At 41.4% G+C, this 25,709-nt stretch overlaps 1 pseudogene; it reads left to right on the top strand.

The window, feature by feature from the left end:
- The first annotated feature begins 4,686 nt into the window (after positions 1-4,686).
- Positions 4,687-6,062, top strand: LOC105535041 (annotated as a pseudogene).
- Positions 6,063-25,709: the final 19,647 nt, after the last annotated feature.

Below are 25,709 nucleotides of genomic sequence, written 5' to 3'. Positions count from 1 at the left end.
ATATATTTTTTTTTTTTCTTTTGAGACAGAGTCTTGCTCAGTCGCCCAGGCTGGAGTGCAATGGCATGATCTCGGCTCACCATAACCTCCGCCTCCTGGGTTCAAGCGATTCTCCTGTCTCAGCCTCCTGAGTACCTGGGATTACAGGCACCTGCCACCACACCCAGCTAATTTTTTGTATTTTAGTAGAGACAGGGTTTCACTGTATTGCCCAGGCTGATCTCGAACTCCTGAGCTCAGGCAATCTACCTACCTCCGCCTCCTGAAGTGCTAGGATTCCAGGCGTGAGCCACTGCACCAGGCCAAAAAGTTAAACATATATATTTTTAAACAAGCCTTTTAAAAATCAGCCGGGCGCAGTGGCACATGCCTGTAATCCCAGCACCTTGGGAAGCCGAGGAGGGCAGATCACTTGAGGCCAGGAGTTTGAGACCAGCCTGTCCAACATGGCGAAATCCCATCTCTACTAAAAATACAAAAAATTAGCCAGGCATGGTGGCACACACCTATAGTCCCAACTACTCGAGGAGCTAAGGCAGAATAATTGCTTGAACCCAGGGAACAGAGGTGGCAGTGAGCAGAGATCACGCCACCACATTCCAGCCTGGGTGACAGAACAAGACATTGTCTCAAAGAAAACAAAAATCTTTAAAAAAGAGAATTGACGGCTGGGCGCGGTGGCTCATGCCTGTAATTCCACCACTTTGGGAGGCCAAGGGGAGTGGATCACAAGGTCAGGAGATTGAGACCATCCTGCTAACACAGTGAAATCCCGTCTCTACTAAAAATACAAAAAATTAACCAGGCATAGTGGCACGTGCCTGTAGTCCCAGCTACTCGGGAGACTGAGGCTGGAGAATTGCTTAAACCCAGGAGGCGGAGGTTGCAGTGAGCCAAGATCCCGCCACTGCACTCCAGCCTGGGTGACAGAGCAATACTCTGTCTCAAAAAAAGAAAAAAAAAAGAGAGAATCTACTAAAGTATCTTTAAAAGAGTTACTTTCTAAGCTTGGATGTGACACAAGAGATGACACTTGTGAAAGATCAACAGGCTTGGTGGCACCTGATTTATAACTTGTGTATATTCATAAATATAAACCTCAGCTCTTCCTGGGAGTTAAAACACCTGGGGATTAACTAACAGGATAGTGTGGCCTGAATAAGTCATTCAGGTTTTTGTTCCCTTGACTATAAAACCTTAATAAGTAATTTAATGCAGTGATTATGTTCTTCTTCTGAATCCCAGCTTCTAATAAAATTTTGTCACCTTTCCTGATCCTCCATTTCCTTATCTGAAAAAATGGAATTAATATATTAGTATTTGATACCAGCATTGTTTTGAGGATTAAATGAGATAATCTAAGTAAACATCTTAGCTTAACCCCTGTTAATTGAAATTCCTGGGGTTAGAGGACTGTTCCTGGCCTCTGATACACATGTTAGCAGGAAGTTCTTAGCAAATGACTCTGACAGCTGTCTTTCTCAGAGGGCTGTGACCAGCCTGTGCAGAGCTCTGGTGGGTAAATAGCTTTCAGCTCAGTCTGCCTGATTATATTTTCATTTCTTCTGGAACATCACTACAAACAAAGCAACAAGTTTGATCCTATGAACTAAGCATGGAGTTGGAATTTAAGGGTGACTAGCCAACAATGGGGGTTAGACCCTTTAGACCCTGGGATGGCCATGTGAATAAAGTAGAAAATACTTCAGTTTCTCTTTAACTATGCTATTAAAGGTCTTTATGTGCAATATCTGAAGCTTCACCTTAAGGGAGATATTTCACATAAAGAAGATGCCAATATTATTTTGCCTTAAATGTATAAAAACTATCATCTGTTTTGTAGCAAGAATCAGAAGAAAGATAAACCAAGCCCAAGAAAGATAAACCAAGACAGCAAACATTCTGGCAATAATAAGGTCTATTATACTCCTCCCCCTTGAAATGGGATATGGCCATGTGGCTTGCTTTGGCTGATGAAATGTGAGTAAAGTGATGTTACCGCCAGTAGGAAGCTTTAAGAGCCAGTGTTAATTCACCACACACTCTGTCCCTTTGCAGAAGCAGTCAGCAGCCGGTGGCTACTCTATCAGCCTGGTTCCTAGAGTGAGGATAGCATAGAGCAGGGCCCCCAGCTCTCCCTTCATAGGGATATAGTTTGAGGCAATCACAACCTTATAAGTTTAAGTACTGAAATATGAGGGTTGTTTGTTACTGCAGCATCAGTTAACCCATTCAGCTCAATACATGCCTCCTTTGGAAAAGTTCACTTTACTTACAGAGGACAGTGGGAGGTGATCAGAACTAGACCCAGTAGCCAGGCATGGTGGCACACACCTGTAATCCCAGCTACTCTGGAGGATGAGGCAGGAGAATCACTTGAACCTGGGAGGTGGAGACTGCAGTGAGCCAAGGTCACGTGACCACACTCCAGCCTGGGAAATAGAGCAAGACTCCATCTCGAAAAAAATAAATAAATAAAATAACTGGACCCAGGCATTTGTCAGTCAGGAAGCTGCCTGAAGCACTGAGTTTTAAGGAGGATTAAAACATCATAGGGTGGGGAAAATCTTCAGGGCATTATTCTGGGCAAAAATTTCTTGAGCAATACCCCACAAGCCCAGGCAACCAAAGCAAAAATGGGCAAATGGGAAAACAGGTTAAAAAGCTTCTGCACAGCAAAGGATACAATCAGCAAGGTGCAGAGACAACCCACAGAATGGGAAAAATGTTTACAAACTATGCATCTGACAAGAGATTAATAACCAGAATACATAAGGATCTCAAACAACTCTATAGGAAAAAAAAATCAAATCTAGTCAAAAAGGGCAAAAGATCTGAATAGACATTTCTCAAAAGATGACATACAAATGGCAAACAGACATATGAAAAGGTGCTCAACGTCACTGGTCATCAGAGAAATGCAAATCAAAACTACAATGAGATATCCTCTCACCCCAGTTAAGATGGTTTATATCCAAAAGACAGGCAATAACAAATGCTGACACGAATGTAGAGAAAAGAGAACCCTGGTACACTGTTGGTGGGAATGTAAACTTATGCAATTACTATGAAGAACAGTTTGGAGGTTCCTCAAAAAACTAAAAATTGAGCTATCACGATCCAGTAATCCCACTGTGGGATATATACCCAAAAGAAAGGAAGTCAGTATATTATTGTATAGCTATCTGCACTCCCATGTTTATTGCAGCATTGTTCACAACAGCCAAGATTTGGAAACAACCTAAGTGTCCAACAGATGAAAGGAAAAAGAAAATGTGGTACATATACACAATGGAGTACTATTTAGCCATAAAAAAGAATGAGATTGTGTCATTTGCAACAACATAGATGGAATTGAAGATCATTATGTTAAGTGAAATAAGCTAGGCACAGAAAGACAAACTCCTCCTGTTCTCACTTATTTGTGAGATCTAAACAAAAATAAAAAACAATTGAACTCATGGACATAGAGAGTAAAAGGATGGTTACCAGAGACTGATAAGGGTAATGGAGGACTGGCGGGGGAGGTGGGTATGGTTGATGGGTATAAAAAAATAGTTAGACAAACAACCCCATCAAAAAGTGGGCAAAGGATGCGAACGGACGCTTCTCAAAAGAAGACATCTATGCGGCCAAGAAACATGAATAAAAGCTCAACATCACTGATTGTTAGAGAAATGCAAATCAAAACCACAACGAGATACCATCTCACACCAGTCAGAATGGCAATTATTAAAAAGTCAAGAAACAACAGATGCTAGTGAGGCTGTGCAGAAATAGGAATGCTTGTATACTGTTGGTGGGAATGTAAGTTAGTTCAAACATTGAGGAAGATGAATGAGGAGCAAAGTCACATCTTACATGGCGGCAGGCAAGACAGCATGTGCAGGGGAATGCCCCTTTATAAAACCATCAGGTCTCATGAGACTTATTTACTATCATGAGAACAGCATAGGAAAGACCCGCCCCCATGATTCAATTACCTCCCACTGGATCCCTCCTGTGACACGTGGGAATTATGGAATCTATAATTCAAGATGACATTTGGGTGGGGATACAGCCAAACCATATCATAAAGGAAATATTGAAAAGTCACTTGGAGGTAGAGTGGGTCCCTTGAGGGCCTACTTGAGTGATGGCAATGCAGGCTTTCACCCTACTAAATGGGATGTGCAAGGGTGGGGGGGAGCTGGACTGTTCTGAACAGGGGAGGAAGGGCTTCCAGGAACCCCAGAGAAGGCAGAGAACAAGAGCACCTAGTGTCACAAATAGTCTCCATGCACTAGATATGTAGAGAACAATAATAAAAGGAAAAAATAAAGACAAAGATCTGCTTCTGAAGTTTTCTCTAAAAGTTTCCTTCAGTTCTAGCCCCATGGAGAGGCTGAAAATACCTGTCTAGCTTTCTTTATCTCAGTCCCACTATTTGAACTACTTGAAGCTTATGTTTATAAATTTCCTTTTAATAATGCCATTATTTATTCTTTTGTTATAAGTCATTTCAGAGGTGAACTCTAGTCTTCTAGAGGTTTCAGAAACACACAATATGCATTACCTCAGTGTTGTAAAGCCCTACCCACCTGAAACCACTCAAGAATGTCAGAGAAGAACTTTCTTGCAATGGGTGTGCTGCCAGAACACGGGTATCATGAAAACCACTCCTAAAAGCCAAAATGGGAAAGGAAAAAGATTCATGTCAACATTGTCATCATTGGACACACAGATTCAGGGAAGTCCACCACTACTGGCCATCTGATCTCCAAATGTGGCAGAGTTGATAAAAGAATGGTAGAAAAACTTATGTCTTCTTTTGGTCACAGAGGAGGCTGCTGAGATGGGAAAAGGCTCCTTAAAGTAAGCCTGGGTCTTGGACACACTGAAAGCTGAGCAAGAGTGTGATGTCACCATTGATGTCACCATCTCTCCATGGAAAGTTGAGACCAGCGAGTCTACGTGACTACCATTGATGCCCCAAGAGACGCAGACTTTATCAAAAATGTCATTACAGGCACATCTTAGGCTGACTGTGCTGTCCTGATTGTTGCTGTCGGTGTTGGTGAATTTGAAGCTGGTGTCTCCAAGAATGAGCAGACTCATGAGTGTGCCCTTCTAACTTACACCCTGGGTGTGAAACAACTAATTGTTGGTGTTAAAACGGATTCCACTGAGCCACCCTACAGCCAGAAAAGACACAAGGAAGTCATTAAGAAAATCAGCACTCACATTAAGAAAACTGACTACAACCCCTATCCCCTGAGTAGTAGCATTTGCGTCAATTTTTGTTTGGAACGGTGAGAGCATGCTGGTGCCAAGGGTTCAGATGCCTGGGCTAAAGGGATGGAAAGTCACCCGTAACGATGGCAATGGCAGTGGAACCATGCTGCCTGAAGCTCTGAATTACATCCTGCCACCAGCTCGTCTTACTGACAAGTCCTTGCGTCTGCCTCTCCGGGATGTCTACAGCATTGGTGGTATCGATACCATCCCTAAGGGCTGAGCAGAGGCTGGTGTTCTCAAGCCTGGCACAGTAGTCACCTTTGCTCCAGTCAACAATTGGTTACAATTGAAGGAAAGTTTGTTGAAATGCATCATGAAGCTTTGAGTGAAGCTCTTCCTGAGGACAATGTGGGCTTCAATGTCAAGAATGTGTCTGTCAAAGATGTTCATTGTGGCAATGTTGCTGGTGACAGCATAAATGATCCACCTGTGGAAGCAGTTGACTTCACTGCTCAGGTGATTATCCTGAACCACCCAGGCCAGATCAGTACTGATTGTGGCCCTGTTCTGAATTGTCAGACAGCTCACATTGCTTTTAAGTTTGCTGGACTGAAGAAGACTGATTGCTGTTCTGGTAAGAAGCTGGAAGATTTAAATTCTTAAAATCAGGTGATGCTTCCACCATGGATATGGTTTCTAGCAACTCCATGTGTGTTGAAAGCTTTTCTGACCAGCTCCCCTGAGTCCTTTTGCTGTTTGTTGGTTTCATCAAAGCAGTGGACAAGAAGGGTGCTGGAGCTGGCAAGGTCACCAAGTCTACCCAGAAAGCTTGGAAGGCTAAATGAACATTATCCCTAGTACCTGCCACCCCAGCCTTAATCAGTCATGGAAGAACTGTCTAGAACTGTTTGTTTCAATTGGCCATTTAAGTTTAATAGTACAAGACTAGTTAATGATAATAATGCATCATAAAAGATTCAGAAGGAAAGCAGAATATTTTGTGAATCGTTCTTGTTTTGTATTCGTGTGACAATTTTCAGTAATCAGATGTTTTTGTTTTGGTTTTGGTTTTTTGTTTTGTTCTGTTTTTTGTTTTTTGAGACACAGTTTCACTCTGTTGCCCAGGCTGGAGTACAGTGGCACCATCTCGGCTCACTGCAACCTCCGCCTCCTGGGTTCAAGCAATTCTCCCACCTCAACCTTCTGAGTACCTGGAATTACAGGCACGCCGCTGCACCTGGCAAGTCATTAGTTTTCAAAATCAGTAATTCTTAATGGAGACAACTTGACCAAAAATCTGTCACAGAATTTCGAGACTCATTAAGACAAAGTTTAATGAGAAACCTGTGTCTTATTTTGGTCAACACTGAAACTTCTATAGAATTGCTTAGGCAAAAGACTTCACAATCTATTTCTGGTGTTGAGCAGCTGTGAAACCTTATGAGAATATAATTCTGAGTTACCATTTTTTTTCTGGGTTAATTTGAGGATTTTTCCCCCCACCTATTTATTTATTTTTTATTTTTTATTTTTTTGAGACGGAATCTTGCTCTGTTATCCAGGCTGGAGTGCAGTGGTGTGATTGCGGCTCACTGCAACCTCTGCCTGCAAGGTTCAAGCTATTCTTCTCCCTCAGGCTCCTGAGTAGCTGGGATTACAGGCGCACACCAACACACCCGGCTAATTTTTGTATTTTTAGTAGAAACGGGGTTTTACCATGTTGGCCAAGCTGGTCTCAAACTCCTGACCTCAGGTGATCCGCCCACCTTGACTTCCCAAAGTGCTGGAGTTACAGGCATGAGCCACCATGCCCAGCCTCCACCTATTTCTAAGCAGGAGGAATCTTGCTTCAGGTACCTAGTGAAAAGCTACGGAAGGGCTCTGTTGAATTGTGTATTAGTTCGTTGTTATATTGCTATAAAGATTTATAAACAAAGGAGGTTTAATTGACTCACAGTTCTGCATGGCTGAGAAGGCCTCAGGAAACTTACAATCATGGTAGAAGGGGAAGCAGGCACCTTCTTTACAAGACCTCAGGAGAGAGTGTGAGAAGAGAGGAAAGAGCCCCTTATGAAACCATCAGATCTCATGCAAACTCACTCACTATCATGAGAACGCATGAGGGAACTGCTTCCATGATCCAATCACCTCCCTCTCTCGACACAGATTACAACTGAAGATGAGATTTGGGTGGGAACACAGAGCCAAGCCGTATTAGATTGCAACACTGTTGGTTAGTACAGAAATGCAGCATGCTTTTGTTTACCTGTGATTTACTTTAGAAGGCCAAATCCTGTGATACTAAAGGCCATGTGTTACATATAAAATTTCGTGTATTTACATCAACATTGAGTAAATTTGTTGAAATCTCAAAAAAAGGAAATGACAGAAAAGAGAGCCAATATTCAAAATTATTTTTAAAATATTGTTATAATGTGATATCACGTTATATGATATCAAATTCCACCTTGAAAATTTATGTGAAACTCTTTCTATAGTTTGTCATTTTCACAGTACTACTTGGATGTTATTTAAATATACAATTTTAAAGTCGCCTAGAACCCTTCTCCTTTTTCTCTTTCAAGATTTCCACATTCTCCAGTAACAATTGTCCTTAGTGTTTTCATTGAAGAATCTCTCATTTTATTTTAGTTTTTGGTGTTGACCTGCTCTAACACCTCAAGGAAAAACCTTTTCTGAAGAAGAACTGTGTAACACAATTCTTACAATACAAAACATGTGATTTTAAAACACTTGCATTTCTAATAACATGAATTATTTGGAGTCATTTTGCATTGTCCTACTTGGGAACCCCCGCCCAGGGCACACAGAGGCGCCACATTCCGCTTTGCCAAGGGGTAGTCATGTTTCAAGGTGAAGTTCATCGCCACCCATGGAGTATTTATTCTTGCCAAGGCTGTTCTGCTTAAATCAAATCAAGCTTACAGACATTTATTTCAGTTTATAGAAGATACGGGAGATGAAGGAACATCAAGTGGAAATAATTAGACCAATTCAGAAAGTGGGATGTTACGCAATTTAACCCTCCCAGCCTCGTAGAAGCAAGCAGAAGGGGAAACCATTCAAGAGAATTCAGACACGTGACAAATAACTACAATGTGTGGTTAGTGATTAGAGCATAGTTTGAAAACATCAGCTATACAAGACATTTGGGGGGAAATTGAGGAAATTTGCATTGGAATTTATATGACATTAGGGAATTGCTGTTACTTTTCTGGGGGGGATAATAACCATGTGGTTATGAAGGACAGCGTCCTTTTTTTTAAAGAGATGCTTGCTGAAATAATTAGAGGCTGTGTGACAGGATGTCCTTACTCTGAAATGTTCTTTTTATTTATTTATTTGAGACAGAGTCTCCCCCGTCACCCAGGCTGGAGTGTAATGGTGCGATCTCAGCTCACTGCAACCTTCGCCTTCCGGGTTCAAGCGATTCTCCTGCTTCATTCTCCAGAGTAGCTGGGATTACAGGTACTCACCCCCACACCCGGCTAATTTTTAGTAGAGATGAGGTTTTGCCATGTTGGTGAGACTGGTCTGGAACTCCTGACCTCACGTGATCCACCTACCTCGGCCTCCCAAAGTGCTGGAATTACAGGCATGAGCCACCACGCCCCAAATAATTCAGACCAGGCGCAGTGGCTCACACCTGTAATCCCAGCACTTTGGGAGGCTGAGGTGGGCGGATCACAAGGTCAGGAGATCGAGACCATCCTGGTGAAACCCCGTCACTACTGAAAATACAAAAAAAAATTAGCTGGGTGTGGTGGCAGGCGCCTGTAGTCCTAGCTACTCGGGAGGCTGAGGCACGAGAATGGCGTGAACCCAGGAGGCGGAGCTTGCAGTGAGCCGAGATCATGCCACTGCACACCAGCCTGGGCGACAGAGCAAGATTCCATCTCAAAAAAAAAAAAAAAATTCTGTTGATGGGTAGTGGTGATGGGTGCACAACAACATGAATGTACTTAATACCACCTAGTAATACACTCAAAAAGGGTTAAAATGGTAGATTTTATGTTATGTATATTTTACCACAGTAAAAAACAAAATACTTGTCCACTTGGGGCTGCTGGGCAGAGACAAGATCTTACTGAGGACAGCCTCTTGTGGACCAGTGACTTGCTGCCTCTGCCTGCCGGACTCTTGGGTTCTTCTTCCCCAACACCAGCCTCAGTTGTTGGTGACAGCAGAAAGGGATTGGGGGAGCCCCATTCCCCATGGATCAAGCCTAGCATGCCATCAAGAATCTGAGTTTGGTGGCTTCCCACCCCATGGTTCAAAATCTCTTGGGATCCCAGATCCAGCAAATCTAATTGCAAATGTTTTGGGGTCAACCAAACAGGGACTGACTCTCCCTCAGTACTAGACCTTACTTTGTTTTCAATTCCAGTGAACCAGAAATCATGAAGCACTTAGAGTCTTTTATTCCCTACTAATTACAATGCAAACTGCTACACACATTTTCTTGCTTTTGTCTGAGGGTGGGATCTGTCAGTTATCAGAGCTGATGTGTAGTCAGTCTGTTTGGCAGTAGGAGCCAACAGGGATTCATTAACCACCACCCATAGCCAACCCCCTACACTGCAGCAACCAGGCAGCTGGGGAAGATGAGAGTATGGTCACCCCTTTTCATTGTTTCACTCAAGGTAGAAATTTAGGGTCTATGGGGACATTGCAAATTCCTTTAATCTGGACGGGGATACTGATGTGCAAGTTCCTAGAAAGCAGCATGGACATTAACAGAACATTAAGCAAGCATGATGACTAAACCAAAGGGACTTGACGCAGAGCATTTCAACACCACGTAATTAATTACCCAGCAGAAAGACATTTCAGCAAAGGGCCTGGAGACCACATGATTCTACTTCCTCATCATAGGTCTGCAACTGACTTCACAGATGGTGTGCAGCAGCCGTTGCATGAGGTGCTTAAGAATAATCACAATGTTTTAATTCCATCTGCTTTCCCTGGGGAGAGAAATTCTTGACAGTGAAGCCACACAGTACAAGGCAGTCTAGATTATCTTTCCCATTTGCTTCTGACAATGTGAATGTTGACACTGAGTCCGCCATTCTCCAGGGCAAATATCTTTAGTTCGTTTCACAGATGGGTTGACCAAGGTCCAGAGATTGTGGGTTGTGCCCAAAATCACAAGCTCAAATTCATGTGTGACAGACAGCAGAGTAAGGGTTGCCTTGGAATCTGATTAACACCCTGTGGCTACTCCCAACTAGGTGTGAAGGAATCTTCCCACTCTCATTACCCAGTCCTGATTAGGGTTAGAGTGGCATTAGTGGTCCCATGGGCAGGAGTCCTTCCTTTCTCCCTTATTCCCCACAGGAAAAATGTTTAATTGATGAGTATCATTGCCATGCATGGGTTTGTATTTCTACCACCTACGTAGATATCCATAGACAAAGTATTATTTTGTGAAGGGGTGGCCTGCCCCTCCACACCTGTGGGTATGTCGCGTCAGGTGGTACGAGAGACTGAGAAAAGAAATAAGACACAGAGACAAAGTATAGAGAAACAACAGTGGGCCCAGGAGACAGGTACTCAGCATCCCAAGGACCTGCACCGGCACCAGTCTCTGAGTTCCCTCAGTTTTTATTGATTATTATTTTCATTATCTCAGCAAGAGGAATGCGGTAGGAAAGCAGGGTGATAATAGGGAGAAGGTCAGCAAGAAAACATGTGAACAAAATAATCTATGTCATAATTAAGTTCAATGGGAGATACTATGCCTGGATGTACACGTAGGCCAGATTTATGTTTCTCTCCGCCCAAACATCTCAGTGGAGTAAAGAATAACAAAGGAGCATTGCTGCCAACATGTCTCGCCTCTCACCATAGGCAGTTTTTCTCCTGTCTCAGAATTGAACAAATGTACGATCGGGTTTTATACCAAGACATTCAGTTCCCAGGGGCAGGCAGGAGACAGTGGCCTTCCCCTATCTCAGCTGCAAGGGGCTTTCCTCTTTTACTAATCCACCTCAGCACAGACCCTTTACGGGTGTCAGGCTGGGGGATGGTCAGGTCTTTCTCATCCCACAAGGCCATATTTCAGACTACCATATGGGAAGAAACCTCGGACAGTACCCGGATTTCCAAGGAAGAGGTCCCTGCAGCTTTTCACAATGCATTGTGCACCTGGTTTATTGAGACTAGAGAATGGCGATGACTTTTACCAAGCATACTGCTTGTAAACATTTTGTTAACAAGGCATGTCCTGCACAGCCCTAGATCCCTTCAACCTTGATTCCATGCAACACATGTTTCTGTAAGCACAAGGTTAGGGCAAAGTGACTGGGGCAAAGTTACAAATTAACAGCATCTCAGCAAAGCAATTTTTCAAGGTACAGGTCAAAATGGAATTTCTTATGTCTTCCCTTTCTACATAGACACAGTAACAGTCTGATCTTTCTTTCTTTTCCCTACAATTTTGTGTGTTTTTAAAAATTTAAAATAAATGGTATCATACCATATCATTTTGCAACCTGATTTTTTTTCAGTTTTTAGTGTGTTTAAGTTTTATCCTTATTGGTTCATGTAACTCTACTTAAATTTATTTCAAATACTATAAAGTAGTCCACTGTTTGAATAAACCTCAGGTTATCTACCCATTCTTTTTTTGTATATTATATGTATCATACAGTGAATTCTTACAATAACATGAGCTAGAGAAAAGAAAATGTTATTAAGAAAATCACAAGGAAGAGAATATATATTTACTGTTTATTAAGAGGAAGTGGGGTCATCATAAATGCCTTCATCCTCATTGTGTTCATGCTGCATAGGCTGAGGAGGAGGAGGAAGAGGGAGAAAGAGAGAAGGGTTGGTATTGCCATCTCAGGGGTAGCAGAGGCAGCAGAAAAGTACCATATAAGTGAACCAACAGAGTTCAAACACAAACTCGTGTTGTTCAAAGGTCAATTTTTCTTCTTTTCTTGTATAATGTATTGGATGCAGTGTTCTAAAGATATCTTTTAGGTATGGTTGGTTTATAGTGTTGTTTAAGTCTTCTATTTCGTTGTTGGTCTTCTGCCAACATATTGTATTCATTATTGAAAGTATTCAACTACTATTGTTGAATTGCCTATTTCTCCCTTCATTTGTCAGTTTTTACTTCACTTATTTTTGGGCTCTGTTGTTAAGTGCATATATGTTTATGATTGTTATATCTTCCTGGCACATTGACCCTTTTATGATTATAAAATGTCTCTCTTTAGTAACATTTTTTGTTTTCAAGTCTATTCTGTAATATTAGTAGAGCAACACCAGCTTTCTTGTGATTTCTGTTTGCGTGATACATTTTTCCATTTTTTCACTTTCTTCTTCTCCTCCTCCTCCTCTTCCTTCTCTTCCTCCTCCTCTTCTTCTTCTTCTCCTTCTTCCTCTTCCTCTTCTCCTCCTTCCTCTTCCTCTTCTCCTCCTCCTCCATCATCGTCACTGTTGTCGTTTCACTATATCACCCAGGCTGGTCTCAAACTTCTGGGCTCAAGGAATTCTCCTGCCTCAGCCTCTAGAGTAGCTGGGACTACAAGTGCACACCACTGCACCCGGCTCAAATTACCCATCCTTAATTGAGCACTGATTAGCTTTTTGGACTTTTTGCTATTATGAGCAGAGCTGCAATGTCTCCTTGTGCACATGGGTGAGTTGGGTGAGTTTTCTCCCCGATAAACATCTATCAGTGGAATTGCTGAATCATAGATGTGCTCATCTTAAAATTTCCCAGATATTGCCACATTTCTTTTCAAAATAATAGCGCTAGATATATATGAATTCCTGTTTTCCCAGGAATCTTGCCAGCACAAAATGTCATTAGCCTTACTAATTTTTTTTTTTTTTTTAGTAGAGATGAGGTTTCACCATATTGGCTGGTCTCAAACTGCTGACCTTGTGATCCACCTGCCTCAGCCTCCCAAAGTGCTGGGATTACAGGTGTGAGCCACAGCACCCTACTAGCCTTACTAATTTTTAAGGTTTCTATTTCCCTCTTTCTCTATATGTCATTCACTGTTGAAAATGTCATTCAAATTTCTCTATTGTTACCCATTTTGTCTGTTTGATATCATTTACTGAGAGAGGCACATCTAAATTTCTCATTTAAGTTGTAGATTTGCTGATTTCTCCTTGTGCATCTGTCAATTTTTGCTCTATATAATTTATCACCAGGGTAAGTGGAAGTTCACATGGATAAAATTCATGAACTCATGGATGCCCAGAGATCACAGAGAAGGCTGTATGACTAGGGAGATGAACTTTCCTAGTTTGCTCAAGATAGATGGGTTTCCTGAGATGTGGGACTTTCACTGCTAAAACAAGGGAAGTACAAATGACCAATTCTAACACTTTCATGAATGACCCACAGAAGTGGAATGTGGGGGAGGAATCCTGCTTTGGGGCCTCCCCAGCATCCATCCTCCATGTTGTCTTTTCTTCCCATACCAGAATTTTCAAGCCATTAGAAGTTGGGTAACACTGATCTCACCTCTGGGTGGGCTGGTAATGAATGACTTATATTCTTGACCTGCAGACCACTGGCAGAATTCAAGGAGATGCATGAACTCACAGAGGAAAGTAATTGCATCTTTATTTTCACCAGGGTCCCACTGAAATTTGTCATTTTCTTTGATTATGAATACAAGAAGCATCCACAGTCACATTAGCAATATGACTAATTGTGACCCAGAGGAAATTACGGATATTCATATTACTTGACAGTTGTTGCAGACATCTCAAAAGTAAGGTAATTATTACATTTGCTGCTGCATACAGGTGATCAAAGTCTTTTCATCTGATGCCTCTGCAGTGTTGCTAGCCAATATCAGACAATTCTTTGCCATGGGACAATGATGTCTCACATTCTCACACTGGTGACCCAGATATATTAATTGCTTTCGAGGATCCCCTATTCACATTAGTTTATCAATCAGTGGAAGGAGGTGAGTCAAAGAGCACTTCACAGTTTAACACTCTCATTAAAGCTTAGCAATAACCACCCTCACTGATGTGTCATTTTAAAATAAAATTAAAACTTTGACTTGCCTATATTTATAATATACTGTCTCATTAAGTAATGTATTAATTCAAAAATGTATATCACTCTATTGGAAGTTTGTTTATTCATTATTTTGGTAGCTATATTTTAATTTTTTTTTTTTCCTCTGTGATTTTTTTGTGAGACAGGGTCTCTCTCTGTCACCCAGGCTGGAGTGCAGCGGCGCAATCTCCATCACTGCAACCTTCACCTCCCGAATTCAAGTGATTCTCCTGCCTCAGCCTCCCGAGTAGCTGGGACTACAGGTGTGTGCCACCATGCTTGGCTTATTTTTGTATTTTGGGTAGAGACAAGGTTTTGCCATATTGGCCAGGCTGGTCTTGAACTCCTGGCCTCAAGTGATTCGTCCATCTCGGCCTCCCAAAGTGCTGGGATTACAGGCATGAGCCACCATACCCAGCCTCCTCTGTGATTTTATACATTTTACTTTGTGCATTTAAAAACACTCTGAGGCCTGGTGTGGTGGCTTACGCCTGAAATCTCAATATTTTAAGAGGCCAAGATGGGAGGATCACTTGAGGCCAGAGGTTCAAGACCACCCTGGGAAATATAGTGAGAACCTAACTCTAATAATAATAATAATCAATTTTAATTTAATTTAATTCAAAAATAAAAACACTCTGAGAAGGGATCCTTGGGCTTCCCCAGGTGGCCAGAGGCCTATGGCACAGAAAAGATGAAGAACCACTGGCTTGCTCCAACCCCCAGTTTGTTTTTATTATTTTTATTTTATTATTTATTATTTTACTGTTTTGTTTATATTCCAAGCATTTTCACCTTTTAATATACTATATAGTCTTCATTTAAAAATTATCTGTGCATCTCTACTAGAAAATGAAATCAATGGAAACAGAAATTTTGGTCTGTTTTGTTCGCTGTCATACTCCCTCAGACATGGGAAAATGATACGTCAGCATTTAAGAAGTACTTGTTGGTTTTCAAGAACATCATGGCGGACGGCAGGCAGGACCAGATTGCAGCTCCCACTTGGACAGACAGAACAGTGTGTGGAGACTCACATCATGAACTTTTGCTCCAGAACTACTGCAGGAATAAACCAGAAAAGCTGAGATAACCCACAGACCCTCTGAAGGAAGCAGATTGCTCCTACGTGACCCGGGAGACACTTCAAATACTGTCAGTGCACAAGTTGTGGAAGTGGGAATGGGGGATCATCTGGCCCGAACACACACCCTCACTGGGGAACCGGAAGGTCTAGATAACGGGAGAAGACTCTGAACTTACCCGGGGCTAAGTCAATTTGGAGAGCCCAGCCAAATACAGGGGTAGAGGAAGCAGTGGAAAAGCCCTGTGGGCTCTCTGGGTCCCCTGGGAAGCCATTTCTGCCGTTGTCTCACAGGGGTTCTTGGGGAGGGCTGCCAGAGGTGCTAGGAAAAGACTACAGGAAAAAGGAAACCTTCAGCTGAACTTTGTAACAATTCCAACCAAATGCAAAGTCTCCTGGCCAGATCTTGGGGGAGGACATGAATCCGGTGGGCAGACTGCACAGGTTGGGGAGGCAGAAAGCCCTGTTTGCTTTCACAGCTGGGAATCTGGTAGCCTGGGGCACATTCTCAGCCCTGCTCGCCCACTGCCTGGAAACAGACTCAGTACTGTTGGGGGTGGAGCATGGTGTGAGTGAGACTGGCCTTTTGGGTTGTGTGGGAGCTGAGTAAGGCCTGTGACTGCTGGCTTTCCCCTACTTCCCTAACAACCTGCAAGACACAGCAGAGGCAGCCATAATCCTCCTGGGAACATAACTCCATTGACCTAGGAACCACACTCCCATCTCCCACAGCAGCCACAGCAAGACCCATCCAAGGAGAATCTGAACCCAGACACGCCTAGCCCTGCCCCTTCGTGATGGTCCTTCCATGCCCACCCTGGCAGTTAAAGACAAAGGGCATATACTCTTGGGAGTTCTAGGGCCCTGCCCACCACCTGATCCTCCCTATACTACCACATCTGATGCTCTCTTGAAAGTACCACCTCCTGGCAGGAGACCAAACAGCACAAAAATAGTGCATTAAACAACCAAAAGTAAGGAAACTCACAGAGTCAATTTCACCCCCTGCCACCTTCACTGGAGCAGGTGCTGGTATCCACAGCCAAGAGAACTACAGATGGTTCACATCACAGGACTCTGTAAAGACAACCCCCAGTACCAGCCTGGAGCCTGGTAGAACTGCTGGGTGGCTAGATCCAAAAGAGAGATAACAATCACTACATCTCAGTTCTCAGGAAGCCACATCCCTAGGAAAAGGGGGAGTACTACATTAAGGGAACACCCTATGGGACAAAAGAATATGAACAGCAGCCTTGAGCCCCAGATCTTCCCTCTGACATAGCCTGCCCAAATGAGAAGGAATCAGAAAAACAACTCTGGTAATATGACAAAGCAAAGTTCTTTAACACTCACCCCAAAAATCACACTTGCTCACCAGCAATGGATCCAAACCAAGAAGAAATCCCTGATTTACCTGAAAAAGAATTCAGAAGGTCAGTTACTAAGCTAACCAAGGAGACACCAGAGAAAGGTGAAGTCCAATTTAAGGAAATCAAAAAAATGATACAAGAAACAAGGGGAGAAATCTTCAGTGAAATAGATAGCATAAATGAAAAACAATCAAAACTTCAGGAAATAACAAATGCAGTTAGAGAAAGCAAAATGTTCTGGAAAGTCTCAGGGATAGAATCAAACAAGAAGAAGAAAGAACTTCAGAGCTCAAAGACAAGGTTTTCAAATTAAACCAATCCAACAAAGACAAAGAAAAAAGAATAGGAAAAAATAAAGCCTCCGAGAGTTTGGGATTGTGTCAAACAACCAAACCTAAGAATAATTGGCGTTCCTGAGGAAGAAGAGAAATCTAAAAGTTTGAAAAAAACATATTTGTGGGAATAATTGACGAAAACCCTCAGTCTTGCTAGAGACCTAGACATTCAAATACAAGAAGCTCAAAGAACACCTGGTAAAATTAATCACAAAAAGATCATCACCTGGGCACGTTATCATCAGGTTGTCTAAAGTCAAGACAAAGGAAAGAATCTTAAGGGCTGTGAGGCAAAAGCACCAGGTAACCTATAAAGGAAAACATATCAAATTAACACCAGATTTATCAGCAGAAACTCTACAATCCCTATAAGGGACTGGGGGCCTATATTCAGCTCTTAAAGTAATTATTGGTCAAGAATTTTGTACCTAGCAAAACTGAGCTTCATACATAAAGGAAAGATAAAGCCTTTTTCAGACAAACAAATGCTGAGAGAATTCACCACGACTGAGCCAGCACTACAAGAACTGCAAGCTCTAATTCTTGAAACAAATCCTGGAAACACATCAAAACAGAACCCTTTTACAGCATAAATCTCACAGGACCTATAAAACAAAAGTACAATTTAAAAGAAGTATACAGGCAACAAACACCAAGATGAATGGAATAGTGCCTCACATCACAATACTGACATTGAATGTAAATGGCCTAAATGCTTCACTTAAAAGATACAGAATTGCAGAATGGGTAAGAATTCACCAACCAACTATCTGCTGCCTTCAAGAGACTCCCCTAACACATAAGGTCTGTTCTCGAACACTTAAGGATTCACATAAACTTAAGTTAAAGGGGTGGAAAATACATTCCATGTAAATCGACACCAAAAGTGAGCAGGAGTAGCTATTCTTTTATCAGACAAAACAAACTTTAAGACAACAGCAGACTGAAAAGACAAAGAGGGACATTATATCATGATAAAAGGTCTTGTCCAACAGGAAAATATTACAATCCTAAATATATATATGCCTAACACTGGAGCTTCCAAATTTATAAAACAGCTACTACTATACCTAAGAAATCAGATTGACAGCAACACAATAATAGTAGAGGACTTCAATACTCCACTGACAACACTAGATAGGTCACCAAGACAGAAAGTCAACAAAGAAACAATGGATTTAAACTATACCCTGGAACAAATGGACTTAACAAACATTTACAGAACATTCTACCCAACAACCACAGAATTTACATTCTATTCATCAGTGCATGGAACTTTCTCCAAGATAGACCCTATGAGAGGCCACAAAACAAGTCTCAATAAATTTAAGAAAATTGAAATTATATCAAGTGCTCTCTCAGACCACAGTAGAATAAAACTGGAAACCAACTCCAAAAGGAACCTTCAAAACCATGCAAATACATGGAAATTAAATAACCTACTCCTGAATGATCATTGGGTCAACAATGAAATCAAAATGGAAATTTAAAAATTCTTCAAACTGAACAATAACAATGACACAATCTATCAACACCTCTGGAATACAGAAAAGGCAGTTGATATGGTTTGGCTGTGACCCCACCCAAATTTCAACTTGAATTGTACCTCCCAGAATTCTCACATGTTTTGGGAGGGACCCAGGTGGAGGTAATCAAATCATGAGGGCCAGTCTTTCCCATGCCATTCTTGTGATAGTGAATAAGTCTCACAAGATCTGATGGGTTTATCAGGGGTTCCTGCGTTTGCTTCTTCCTCATTTTTCTCTTGCCACTGCCATGTAAGAAGTGCCTTTCACCTCCCACCATGATCACAAGGCCTCCCCAGCCATGTGGAACTGTGTATGTCCAATTAAATCTGTTTGCCACCACGCCTAGCTAATTTTTTGAATTTTTAGTAGAGACGGGGTTTCACCATGTTGGCCAGGCTGGTCTCGAACTCCTGACATCATGATCCACCTGCCTTGGCCTCCCAAAGTGCTGAGATTACAGGTGTAAGCCACCACACCTGGCTCAGGTGTGTCTTTATCAGCAGCATGAAAATGAACTTACATAGCAAATTGGTATCAGTAGAGTGGGCGTTGTTGAAAAGATATCTGAAAATGTGGAAGCAACTTTGGAACTGGGTAACAGGCAGAGGTTGGAACAGTTTTGAGAGCTCAGAAAACAGGAAAATGTGGGAAAGTTTGGAACTTCTTAGAGACTTGTTGAATGACTTTGTCCAAAATGCTGATAGCCATATGGACAATAAAATCCAGGCTGAGATGGTCTTAGATGAAAAACTTGTTGGGAATCGGAGTAAATGTGACTTTACTATGTTTTAAAGAAAAGACCGGTGGTATTTTGCCCCTGTCTTAGAGATTTGTGGAACTTTGAACTTGAGATAGATGATTTAGGGTCTCTGGCAGGAGAAACTTAGAAGCAGCAAAGCATTCAAGAGGTGACTTGGGTACTGGTAAAGGCATTCAGTTTTATAAGGAAAGCAGAGCATAGAAGTTTGGAAAATTTGCAGACTGACTATGCAATAGAAAAGAAAAACCCATTTTCTGGGGAGAAGTTCAAGTCAGCTGCAGAAATTTGCATAAGTAACAAGGAGCATAATGTTAATCCCTAAGACCATGGGGAAAATGTCTCCAGGCCATGTCAGAGATGGCCCCTCCCATCACAGACCCAGAAGCCCAGGAAGAAAAAGTGGTTTTATGAGCCACACCCAGGGTCCCCATGCTGTGTGAAGCATAGGGACTTGGTGCCTTGTGTCCTCCCACTCCAGCCATGGCTGAAAGGGGCCAATGTATAGCTCAAGCTGTGACTTCAGAGGGTGGAAGTCCCAAGTCTTGGCAGCTTCCATGTGGTGTTGAGCCTGTGGGTACACAGAAGTCAAGAATTGAGATTTGAGAACCTCTGCCTAGATTTCAGAAGATGTATGGAAATGCCTGGATGCCCAGGCAAAAGTTTGCCACAGGGGCAGGGCCCTCACAGAGAACCTCTACTAGGGTAGTGCCAGAGGGAAATGTGGGGTTGGAGCCCTCATGCAGAGTTCCTACTGAGACACTGCCTAGTGGAGCTGTCTGCCCTCCAGACCCCAGAATGGTACATCCACCAACAGCTTGCACCATGCGCCTGGAATAGCTGCAGACACTCAATGCTAGCCCTTGAAAGCAGCTGGGAGGGAGGTTATAACCTACAAAGTCACAGGGGTGGAGCTGCCCAAGACCATGGGAACCCACCTTTTGCATCAGTATGACCTGGATGTGAGACCTGAAGTCAAAGGCGATCATTTTGGAGCTTTAAAATTTGGCCCACTGGATTTCAGACTTGCCTGGGCCCTGTAACCTCTTTGTTTTGGCCAAATTTTCCCATTTGGAACAGTTGTATTTACCCAATACCTATACCCACATTGCGTCTAGGAAGTGACTAGCTTGTTTTTTATTTTACAGGCTCATAGGCAAAAGGGACTTGCCTTGTCTCAGATGAGACTTTGGACCATGGACTTTTGGGTTAATGCTGAAATGAGCTAAGGCTTTGGGGGACTGTTGGGAAGGCATGATTGGTTTTGAAATGTGAGGACATGAGATTTGGAGGGGCCAGAGGCAGAATGTTATGGTTTGCCTGTGACTCTACCCAAATCTCAACTTGAATTGCATCTCCCAGAATTCTCACGTGTTTTGGGAGGGACCCAGGAGGAGGTAATCAAATCGTGGGGGCCGGTCTTTCCCATGCTATTCTTGTCATAGTGAATAAGTCTCATGAGATCTAATGGGTTTATCACTTTTGCTTCTTCCTCATTTTTTCTCTTGCCATCACTATGTAAGAAGTGCCTTTTGCCACCCCCCATGATTCTGAGGCCTCCCCAGCCATGTGGAACTGTGTAAGTCCAATTAAACCTCTTTTGGTTCCCAGTTTCAGGTATGTTTTTATCAGCAGCATCAAAACAAACTAATACAGCAGTGCTAAGAGAAAAGTTCAAAGCCCTAAATGCCTAAATCAAAGTGCCTGAAAGAATACAAATAGACAATCTAAGGTCACACCTCAAGGAACTAGAGAAACAAGAACAAACCAAACCCAAATCCAGCAGAAGAAAGGAAATAACCAAGATCAGAGCAGAACTAAATGAAATGTAAATAAAAACAACAACAAAATACAGAAGATAAATGAAACAAGAAGCTGGTTCTTTGAAAAGATAAATCAAATTGATAGACCATTAGCAAGATTAACCAAGAAAAGAAGAGAAAAAAAATCCAAATAAGCTCAATTAGAAATAAAACAGGAGGTATTACAACTGACACCACAGAAATATAAAAATCATTCAAGGCTGCTATGAATACCTTTGCACACATAAACTAGAAAACCTAGTGGAGATGGATAAATTCCTGGAAAGATACAACCCTTCTAGCTTAAATCAGGAAGAACTAGATACCCTTGTTAAAGGTAGTGAACTCCAAGTTTTCTTTTCAAAGAATCAGTATGTCTGTATGTTCAGCTCTCTTATTCTTTGTTCTCCGTTTTAAAGTCTAACTTCCCGGTTCTCTTGCCCATCTTGCCCCTAGTTTCAGTAAACAACTTTCCTGCCAGTTCTAATCAGTAGTTCACATCTGTTCCGCTGGTCACCTGCTCGGACCTGAATCATCCTGAGTCACCTGTTCTGTAATCACCCTTCCTGCCAAACTACTCACCCCGCCACTCTGGCTCCTACCCTTGCTCTCTTTAAAATAGCCCATTGGAATTAGCTGAGACTGTGCGGTCCAATCCTAGCCAATAGTGGAATGACACAACAACAGGGGCTACCTGCATCAGGAATAAGAACCACTTCCCTTACCTTGTTCAGGCATGCTTTCACCATTACTCCATCTGCGAGTCACATCCTTCTATAGAAGTAAAAATTGCCTTGCTGAGAAAATTAAATTTATGTTCAAGTGCTATTTCTTTGCGTCATTGAGGAACAAGCATTTGTTTCTAACACTACCTGAACAGACCAATAACAAGCAACAGGATTGAAATGGTAATACAAAGCTACCTACAAAAAAAAAGTCCAGGATCAGATAGATTCACAGATGAATTCTACCAGATTTTCAAAGAAGAATTGGTACCAATCTTATTGACACTATTCCACAAGATAGAGAATGAAGGAATCCTACCTAAATCATTCTATGAAGCCAGTATCACCCTAATACTAAAACCAGGGAAGGACATAACCAAAAAAGAAAACTACAGACCAATATCCCTGATGAACATAGATGCATAAATCCGTAATGAAATACTAGCTAACTGAATCCAATAACATATCAAAAAGATAATCCACCATGATCAAGTAGGTTTCATGCCACAGATGCAGGGATGGTTTAAAATACGCAAGTCAATAAATATGATATACCACATAAACAGAATTTAAAACAAAAATCACATGATCATCTCAATAAATGCAGAAAAAGCATTTAACAAAATCCAGTATCGCTTTATGATTAAAACCCTCAGCAAAATCAGCATACAAGAGCCATACCTCAGTGTAATAAAAGCCATCTATGACAAACCCACAGCCGACATAATACGGAATGGGGAAAAGTTTAAAGCATTCCCTCTGAGAACTGGAACAAGACAAAATGCCCACTCTCAGCACTTTTCTATTTAACATAGTACTGGAAGTGCTAGCCAGAGCAATCAGACAAGAGGAAGAAATAAAGGGCATCCAAACTGGTAAAGAGGAAGTCAAACTGTGCCTGTTTCCTGATGATATGATTATATACCTAGAAAACCCTAAAGACTCCTCCAAAAAGCTCCTAGATAAATGAATTCAGCAAAGATTCAGGTTAGAAAATCAATGTACACAAATCAGTAGCTCTCTTATACACCAACAGCGTCTAAGCTGAGAATGAAATCAATAACCCAACCCCTTTTACAACAGCTGAAAAAAAACTCAGGAATATACCTAACCAAGGAGGAGAAAGACCTCTACAAGGAAAACTACAAAACACTACTGGAAGAAATCACAGATGACACAAACAAATGGAAATACATTCCATGTTCATGGATGGGCAGAATCAATATTGTGAAAATGACCATACTGCCAAAAACCATCTACAAATTCAATGTAATTTTCATCAAAATACCACCATCATTCTTCACAGAACTAGAAAAAATAATTTTAAAATTCACGTGGAACCAAAATTCATTTATAGCCAAAGCAAGACTAAACAAAAAGAACAAATCTGGAGGCATCACATTACCTGATTTTAAACTATTCTATAAGGCCATCATCACTAAAACAGCATGGTACTGGTATAAAAATAGGCACTTAGATAATAGAACAGAATAGAGGACCCAGAAATAAACCCAAATGCTTACAGCCAACTGATCGTCAACAAAGCAAACAAAATCAAAAAGTGAGGAAAGGACCCTCTATTCAACAAATGATGCTGGGATAATTGGCAAGCCACATGTAGGAGAATGAAACTGGATCCTTATCTCTCACCTTATACAAAAATCAACTCAAGATGGATCAAGGAGTTAAATCTAAAACCTGAAATTATGAAAATTCTGGAAGATAACATCAGAAAAATCTCTGTAGACATTGGCTTAGGCAAGGATTTAATGACCACAAACCCAAAAGCAAATGCTATAAAAACAATGAAAATAGGTTGGACTTAATTGAACTAAAGAGCTTTAGCACAGCAAGAGGAAGAGCCAACAAAGTAAACAGACAACCCACAGAGTGAGAGAAAATCTCTACAATCTATACATCTGACAAAGGACTAACACCCAGAATCTACAACAAACTCAAACAAATTAGCAAGAAAAAAAAAATCCCATCAAAAAGTGGGCTAAGGTCATGAATAGACAATTCTCAAAAGAAGATATACAAATACCCAACAAACATATGAAAAAATGCTCAACAACACTAATGGTCAGGGAAATGCAAATCAAAACCACAATGCAATATCACCTTACTTCTGCAAGAATGGCCACAGTAAAAAAATAATAGATGTTGGTGCGGATGCAGTGAAAAGTAAGCACTTCTACATTGTTGATGGTAATGGAAACTAGTACAACCACTATATATAGAAAACAGTGTGGAGCTTTCTTAAAGAACTAAAAGTAGAACTACCATTTGGTCCAGCAATCCCACAACTGGGTATCTACCCAGAGGAAAATAAGTCATTATATGAAAAAGATAACTTGCACATGCATGTCTATAGCAGCACAATTGCAAAAATGTGGAACCTACCCAAATGCCCACCAATCCATGAGTGGATAAAGAAACTGTGGTGTATATATATATGATAGAATACCACTCAGCCATATAGGAATGAATTAATGGCATTCATAGCAACCTGGATGGGATTGGAGACTATTATTCTAAGTGAAGTAACTCAGGAATGGAAAATCAAACATAGTGTGTTCTCACTCATAAGTGGGAGCTAAGCTATGAGGATGCAAAGGTGGAAGAATGACACAAGGACTTTGGGGACTCAGTAGGAAAGTGTTGGAAGTGGGTGAGGGATAAAAGACTACAAATTAGATTCAGCATATACTGCTCAGGTTATGGGTGCACCAAAATCTCACAAATCACCACTAAAGAACTTGCTCATGTAACCAAATACCACCTGCTCCCCAAAATCCTATGGAAATAAAAAACTAAAAAAAAAAAAAAGAAATACTTGTCAAAAAAATGAATAAGTGAATGAATGAACATGTGTAACAGACACATTAGCTTTCCTGGGTAGCTTCCTCTGTAAGGAGGACCTGAAGCCTGATAAAACACTGGCGTTTTGTAATCATGAATATTCTTTAAAGCTTCAGTTCCCTTGCCTATAAAAGAGAAAATTGTATAGTACCTACTTAACAGAATTATGTGAGGATTTAATGAGACATGTCACATAAAGAGCTTATCACAGTGTCTGAAACTTAGAAGTTACTCAAATAGTGGTATTGATTATTATGTAGAATCATATGTGGTATGTGGTGTTTGTTATAAGTCTATAGATTTAGTCATAAAGTCCTGAATCTGAAATTAAGAAGAAGAAAAATAAAGCCAACATCAGAGATGTCAGAACAGGGAGATGACAAGAAATCAGGCTCTTGGTGACACTGTCAAACAGCTTAATCAAGTCGCATCTGATGCCAGACCTACCTCTGACCTTCTTAGTCATATGAATCCATAAATTGTCTTTTTTTTTTATACTTTAAGTTCTAGGGTACATGTGCATAACGTGCAGGTTTGTTACATAAGTATACTTGTGCCATGTTGGTGTGCTGCCCCCATCAACTCGTCAGCACCCATCAACTCGTCATTTACATCAGGTATAACTCCCAGTGCAATCCTTCATCCCAATTCAAACTGCTTTAAAAATTGTCTTTATTTTTTAAAGCAGTTTGAATTGGGATTTCTGTTGGCTATACTTCAAAGCGTCCTAAATGATACACAAGGTCATGAGCCAAAACACATGTTTAATCAATCCATACAACAAACATTTACTCAGCACCTACACTATACCAAGTCATTAGACAAACTCAAAGGTTAATAGAGGCCAGATGCAGTAGCTCATGCCTGTAATCTCAGCACTTTGGGAGGCCAAGGTGGGTAGATCACTTTAGGTCAAGAGTTTGAGACCAGCCTGGCCAACATGGTGAAACTCTGTCTCTACTAA

This window comes from Mandrillus leucophaeus, unplaced genomic scaffold (assembly GCF_000951045.1).
Source record: "Mandrillus leucophaeus isolate KB7577 unplaced genomic scaffold, Mleu.le_1.0 Scaffold141, whole genome shotgun sequence".
Taxonomy (NCBI): domain Eukaryota; kingdom Metazoa; phylum Chordata; class Mammalia; order Primates; family Cercopithecidae; genus Mandrillus; species Mandrillus leucophaeus.
Note: the sequence above shows the minus strand (reverse complement) of the source record. Positions and strands in the feature narration are given on the sequence as shown.